We start from the raw sequence: 7,500 nt of genomic DNA, 5'->3' as shown, positions 1-7,500 counted from the left end.
GAATACATTTTGATTTTAAAATTTAAATGCCATCTTCYGCATTGTTAGCGGCGTTAGCTTTTGTCATACGATGAATACATCACAACAAATGATATGCAACAATGGTAAAGGCTGCATTTCAATCTGAAATTCTTAAATGTAATCTTYATCGTTTAGCTGCAATATGTCAGATTTAACGTTTAGATGTACACATTTCGATTTAGGATTTAACATGTAGAAAATTAAAAGCAAAATGTAAGAGCAATGAGTAAAATGTCAATGGATTTTTGTCAAGGATTCAGTAAATTAACTAAATGTGTTAGAGACATTTTTTAACATTTTGTTTTACAATTGATGCCCCATAGTTTGCTCACTCGTTGCCATTTGGTGTGCAGTAGGTGTCTGATTTATTGAAGGTAATTCCTTCACACAAGCTGTTCAGTTTTTCACTTTTGTAGTTTGAGACTTTTGTATAAAAAACAGATTTATAAGGAGTTCATTTACGAGAGAACACAATAAAGGTCTTTGGGACTTATGTTCTGGTCTACATTGTTTACAAGAACAATCTGTGCTTGGCAGTAACACTTTATTGTCAGTCCCTGCTAATCTAACTTGGTGACAGACATRAAGCAGGTATAACTTTCAGATTTTTGCCAGGAGCTCTGAGGGTCTCGTAGCTCTCCCTCCACTTTATCAAAACTTTGACAGTTGCAGCCTGAAAAAGGAACAGTACTCTACATTTCTGTGACAATTTTTTTTTCACATTTGAAGCCACTACATGTTATGTCATCCATTATGTTGCTGTAAATCATTTGAACAATAAGCAGTGATCTAAAAAARGTGTGAAAAGACATTTAACTTCCTTCCCTCCAAGGTTTAGCCACTCACGCTTGCTGTAGTCTGCCTAGAGTGCTCTCTTGGACATCTGCAAGCTTGGAAACTTCCCCCCAGCCATCTCTTGCAAGTTTTTATTACTTCGACATCACTTTCCCCTTCCTAAAAAATGTGCACAAACATGCACCACAACAAAGCAAAGCCAMTGTCTTTTGCGTCAACCAAAGTGTCGGCACAAACTCATTCTCTTGAGCTAATCAGCGGATGACTCACCTGGCTGGAGGCAGAGAAACATTCAGAGGGCAAATCACTGTTATGACTGGAATTCCGCCCTTCCCTGCACTTACTGTAACACCCTGAGGGGCTCAAAGAAAGGCAAGGTGAGAGGTGGAGGAGTCCACGCAGGGTAAGATGTTCACCTTAACATCTTGAGTCTACGCACATGCTAGGATGTCAGATTCACTCTGGAAAAATGTGTTGGTAATTACGGCCACTTTGTTTGCTCACGGGATGTGGCGAACGTTGCAAAATGGGGAACCTTGGTTTGCTGAGGCTTCGTTCAGAAAAACAATCCTGCTCTAATATCAGCTGCCAACAGGTGTTGTGAAAAAGAAAAGCAGCACTTTGAAGGAATTCCTCACATGTCCAAACTAAGACTGTTTTTGTACAATCTGTTATGACTTTAACTACTGAATCTTTGAAAGCTTTTCAATTAAATTGTATTCCTGTATGTTTTTAAAAATCTTTTATTAGTCAACACTACAATTATGTAATACTGGGGTGGGCAATCTGCAAGAGAAGCTTTGTTGTTTGCTAGTAATGCCTTAGTGATGTAATTTATTGCTTTTTATTTTGAAACACCTCCCTACTTAGAGGATTGGGCCAGCCATGTTTTAAGACTAACCCATTCGTTCAAGGCTGCCCCTCCCAATCCCCTTTGTGTTCTTCATGAAACTAAACTTGACATTCAAACCCTCCATGGCTCTTTACTGATCTCTTTATTCTCCCTACTAAGTAAGACCAGATGGTAGGAAGTACAAGATAAAACTCAAAACACTACTCTATGTTCAAAAATCATGCTAAGGTCCCATTCACGCTGGATGTTGACTTYAAACATGTCATTTTGTAAGAACTGTTCATAACCTACACAAATCTTTGCCCATTTTGTGTGTATATGTATTAAGCAATCTCATGGATATTTTCAAAAACCCCACTCTTGTCCTATCCCTGTTCTTCTGCAGGTATCTGGTATCTGCTGGTATCTCCACTCTACGTTTTATCTGTTCCCTCAGTCGACAGTTCGCTTGTCCATTTCAACCCCCTCTCCCRTAGTATTGTGAGAGTACTGCAGATTTGTTGTRAAAATTACAGATTTCYGAGGGTCAAGATAGTAAACGTCCAAAGTGGAAGTCTCTGTGACACATTTATGAAATAGTGATCCTCCTCTGTTAACAACRGAAATACCAGATCTTTTGTCTGCAACTACCCCATCATCAACTGAAAATAAACATCCACTCTGACAACTGTGCTGACTCTGTTTGTCCGTGCTACCTGAAGTTCCTGTTAGCTAACCTGCTAACACTTGTGAATTAGTTTTATGTCTAAATGACTCATTTTGATCAATTTGTTAGCATTACAGTATTCCATCTTCAATGTAGAGTCTTTAAAAAATTTTATAAGTTGGCATAAGTTGTCCAAAACRTTATAGTGACAGGGCCTTTAAGAGGACTTATTAGGATTATTTTATTTCTTGAGTGTCAACACTTAAAAAGACCATATCAAACTATGTAATGAGAAATCYGTCATCTCACATCTTGTTGGAGTATACTGAACACTTGTTCAGAATTTAAAACAGAATACTGGCCTCAAGAGCATTACAAAGTCAAACCTGATGCAGATGTATTATTTCTTGGAAGAGTCACGCCAAGTGTCGCCATATGGCAAAGACTCAAGATAGTGTCTCCATGATGTAACAAACAGCAGGAAAAGAAAACTATTTGGAGAGTATTTAGAGCAGGGGAAATCCTGGTCCTCGAGGGCTGCTGTCTTGCATGTTTCAGAGGTGATTGAATTCCCTTCTCAAATTCTGCAGAAGCTTGGTACTCATCCATTCATTCAAATCAGGTGTGTTGGCACGGAGAAACCTCTAAAACATGCAGGATAGTGGCACTCGAGGACCAGGATTGCCCTTCCCTGATTTAGAGCATAGAAGCATCATGATTGCTTTCACACTATTGGAGGATTTTTTTTTTTAATTTCTGCAATCTAGACACATTCTAGCAGATTATGTAGGTTGTGAAAAATGCAATAGGGTTATATGTGAGGGGGTCTAAAATCAGATTCCTTTGCTACACATCAAACTGAACCGACAAGTTCAATTTGATTTTTCTTTTTTTTTTTTTTTTGCAGTCATTTGAAGACCACAGTGGCCACACGCACATAAGTAATTTCATTACGCTATTTGATGTGACACTAATTCGAAATTTACCACATGCACAGGCAGACCACTCATTTTTACTGTTTCTCATATATATAACCAGTTTGCAAAAAAAAAAAAAAAGACTTGGCTGGTAGGCTGTACTACAGTCTGACCTGGAATCACTTCTACATTCGTGCTGAAACATCTGGAGTCAATTGGGCAGTATTAGGACTCAGACACTGCCGGGTGAAAATCCCTGTAGAGGATTTGATGCTTTGGCACACTGCAGCACATGGCTAAGCCTGTCACTAAGCGCCCCTGACTGAGGAATTGTATTACTGGGGGTCTCCTCTGTAACGTCACAATCTTTTTCACCAACTCAAGCTGATACAGCTGGTTTGCTGAAACAGTTTTTTCCTACATGGACTGGCAGAGAGAAAGAAGTTTYGACAAATGGGTTACGTTCTGTAACATGAAAATGACTCACCACAGTTTATCTCTACTCTTCCAACATATTTTTTGTGCCAAATATTGCCTAATATTGAGTCTCGTGTTAAGTTTTTATAATGTACTGTATATCCTCATGTTCTATAGAATTAAAACTGACTTAAATGGTTAGGTAAGATGGCAACATGAGAATCAGGTTGAGTCATATAAAGATGTCATGGGTGGATTCCCTTACAGCAGGGGYATCAAACTCACTGAGGGCCACATGAGMATTAGGGTGGACCTCAAAGGGTCAGTTGAAATTAAGCTTTGACACTAACACTAACTGAGCTCCACCTTGCATTTCCTGCATAGAAACAGTGTTTTAACACGTCATCTTAAAAACACAGAAAAGTACTATGTGAATGACTGACTAAATTTGAAATTAATAATAAAGAAAAACTATTAAAAGTAGAAGTAAGAGTTTTAATCACTGATGAGTTGTTGTGAGTAGCTGCAGTCTGGAGTTTTGAAATTTCCCACTTTCCGACAGGAAATTCCTACAGGAGGGGCGTTCCACTCAAAACTTATGATTTGTTAGTGGGAATTYCCCATTTCCCAGTACAATGCAGCAAAAGTAGCATTCATATGCAACAAAATGGAATCTTTTCACATTGAATTTTGCCAGGTAAAGGTAATAAATGTGTAAATGTCACTGCTCTGTGTACTGTAGTTGACAAAGTACACAACTAATGTTAAATGGGTCTTTATTTTTATCATCAAACACATAATTAACAAAAATGKTCCATTTTAAGAGCTGCTACAACTCATTGATTAGTATTTCTTTTTGTTTTGATCAATTTATTTTTGTTATTAACCTCAGCAGTCATATTTTTAAAGCAACTGGTTCTCTCATGGGTAGACTATGCTGGCCATCAAGAAGATTTATTCCCCAACAGATGTGAAGATGTAGGAAGCCGACAAATAAGAGAAAAGTCGTTCACCCAGATGGAGTGGTGGAAATGAAAGTGGATGTGTTGAAAAGTGACGGCTTGTAATGATCAGAATATCAGATCAAAGAAATGACAGAGCTGGCAGAAAGGGGAGACGCTTGGTTCCGTGTCAGCAGGGTGTGGCGTCCCCCTTGGGGCTAGATACAAGCAGAGATTCAGTGTGGGACAGAGTTTTACGTGGCCCCTGAGATCTGGCAGATTGGTACTCAGTCAAGCTGATTCCACACTGATTCAACTAAAAAATGAGTGGGAGAGCTGGTTGGCCAAATAAGGACATTCTGTGTGTGAACAAATATCTTGTTGAAACATTCAACAATTCAGAATTCTGCAAAAAAAAAACCTGTAATTGACCTATTTGGTACTGTCATTTTGCAATATTTCGACAATGATGTACAAGTTCAGTAAATTTAAAGCAATTTAGAGTTTAAAAGAATTTGTGTAAATTGCTCAATTTGCTCAACCAGTTGACATACAGTAACTTGGTTGAGTTCGGTCAGCAAGGTGTTAAATTTTAAAGTAAAGAAGTATCAACAGAAAACAAAAAGCTACAATTAAAAAATACTTTGTAAAATTACTGATCCTGAAAACACAACTTAAATACTGTAATGAAGCAAATGTACTTTACTATACACCTCTGATACACATAAATGGGGCCTTGCCCAGTCTCTTAAAGGGGCAATATTATGTGTTTCTCAGGCTTTACGTTCTATACCATAATAAAGTATCCATGTCGCCTTTAGTTGTTATTAAAATGCTGTTTTTAATGTTAAAAATAAAAAAATAAACTCTTCTCATCATTTCCGTTTCCAAACACCTTGAAATTGGCCTCTGTCTCTTTAAGAATCTCCTTCCACTTCCGTCCCGCCCATTTCAACACATGGGAGGAGGGAGGTGCGCTCGTGCGCTGTGATATGGACGCTCAGTGTAGTTTATTTGGCATCTGAAAATACATTTCCTCTATTCTGGCCCTTGCCTTCCTAAGCAGCTCCACTCAATTCTAGTTTCCCTTCACTGCTCCGTCTGGGACTTCTCCCATTGAGATGGATTTCGCTGGCAGATTTTTAGCCGGGCCAATCAGAGAGCAGAACGTCAATTTTCTACGCAGTGTCTGCTTGTAGTTTATTGTACCTGGGCCAATCAGAGAACAGAAGGAGGAGTTTTGAATGACGTCGATGTTCTGCGCAGTGTCTGCTAGTTAGTTTAGCATACGGCAGCGGAGGAAGTGAATGAAGCCAGTCTGTGTTGATAAGGCTTCCAAATTAAATTTAATTTGTCTGACAAAGCAGCAGCTCTCATTTACAATTGTCTTGTTTGGCTCGGTATAATTCTCCTCTCAGTAGAGTTTTTTACAGCACACGTGATTTCCGGTTAGCTTCTTAGCTTAGTCTCCTTCACATGACAACACACACATGCTTCAGCAGAGGCCACACCTCCTGCAAGAAGCGCTTCTCTATGCAGCAAGTCCAGACCCTTGTACGAAGCAAAGTGAAGTACAGGGTCTGGTTTTAACCAGGCTACATTYCCTCAAAGGTATTTTGAATTTGGAAAGGGCTGCGCTCAGACATAGTATTGAGAGCTCAGCAGACTTTCACTTTCAGTTTCACCAGTTGTTTGCTTTGTTGCTGCCAAGAGCCTGCAGGAGTCACAGGTGGGGTGGGGAGGTGTGCTCTGTGATGAGGAAGCTCAGCTTGGAGACACAGCCCAGAGGAAGAGCTGGTCCCAAAAGGTGGTTCTAGTCCCAACCAGTTGTTTTTGCTCTCCTGCCTGGCTGCCTCAGGACAGCACAGGATTTCTCGAACAAACATGAAAGAGTCAATGCAAGGCATGTTTTTGATGAAAGGATAAAATTATAACATGATATAAAACTCAAAAAAGTTGATTTTACATGATATAGCCCCTTTAATTAGTTTGGGGGTCCCAGAATGAAAAAATGTTGAAGACCCTTGGTCACCACTACAGTGCGACAGGGCCTTAAGAGAAAAAAGCCCCTGTCAGTTAAYGTTCTGTTTTAGGTACAGCTCAGCGGGATCCTGAATTCACTTTGTTTTGTTTTCATGTACTGAAATGCAACTTWAAACATGTTTGCTCAAACTAACATTTAGAAGGTATGTTACACATAAATACATGGTCTACTGTTCTGTGTTTATTATGACTCAGCTGACAGTTTTTGGAGGGATGAATGGACGTAAAGTGATTGGTTAAGGCTTGTCTTGCCCTGTTGTTGATCTTAATACRGTGACTCATCAATATGTGGAATGGTGATCCAAACAAAACTCAAAGTTTATTACTTGTTTTAGTCTCCTGAGATGACATATAATGTGAATTTATGTTGTTTAAATAAACTGAACTCMTCTTAGAGGGATATGTGACATTTAAAGAATGTTTTACAAAGATCAAATATGACCTAAAACCTGAGGGGCAAATGAAAATGAAACCCCTACACAACCACCAGAAGTAACTSATGATACAGAAGTGATGGCAAAAAAGGTGAAAAACAGTGGAAATGAAAATAAAAAAATACAACATGCATATTTTCCTTTCTGCTTGTAGTATTTAGCAACAGCTGGTATTTAACATGAATCAACAGAGTGGATTTTGAGGCTGGCAGCTTTCTGTTCAGAGGTCACACAGTGATTATTGCTCTCTGTCAGTTTCATCCTAACATGTTAAAATCCTTTAATCCTCTTCCACACTTCCTTCCGGAGCAGTTAAAATCATTTGTTGAGGTCGTTACATTGAGGCTTCAAGTCAATTATCCTTTTATCTTGATCTAAAAARGCTTCTAATTGCAAAAATAAGTTAATTGATTCATGTGTAAACACAGGCATC

The 7,500-nt window shown here is 38.9% G+C and overlaps 1 protein-coding gene across 2 annotated transcripts in view; it reads left to right on the top strand.

Moving 5' to 3' along the window:
* ntf3 (neurotrophin 3) overlaps window positions 1–7,500 on the top strand; it is a 53,511-nt gene that overhangs the window by 27,690 nt on the left and 18,321 nt on the right. The window lies entirely within an intron of this gene.

The sequence above is a fragment of the Austrofundulus limnaeus genome, unplaced genomic scaffold, assembly GCF_001266775.1.
Source record: "Austrofundulus limnaeus strain Quisiro unplaced genomic scaffold, Austrofundulus_limnaeus-1.0 Scaffold193, whole genome shotgun sequence".
NCBI classification, from domain to species: domain Eukaryota; kingdom Metazoa; phylum Chordata; class Actinopteri; order Cyprinodontiformes; family Rivulidae; genus Austrofundulus; species Austrofundulus limnaeus.
This window is presented reverse-complemented; position numbering and strand designations above follow the sequence as displayed.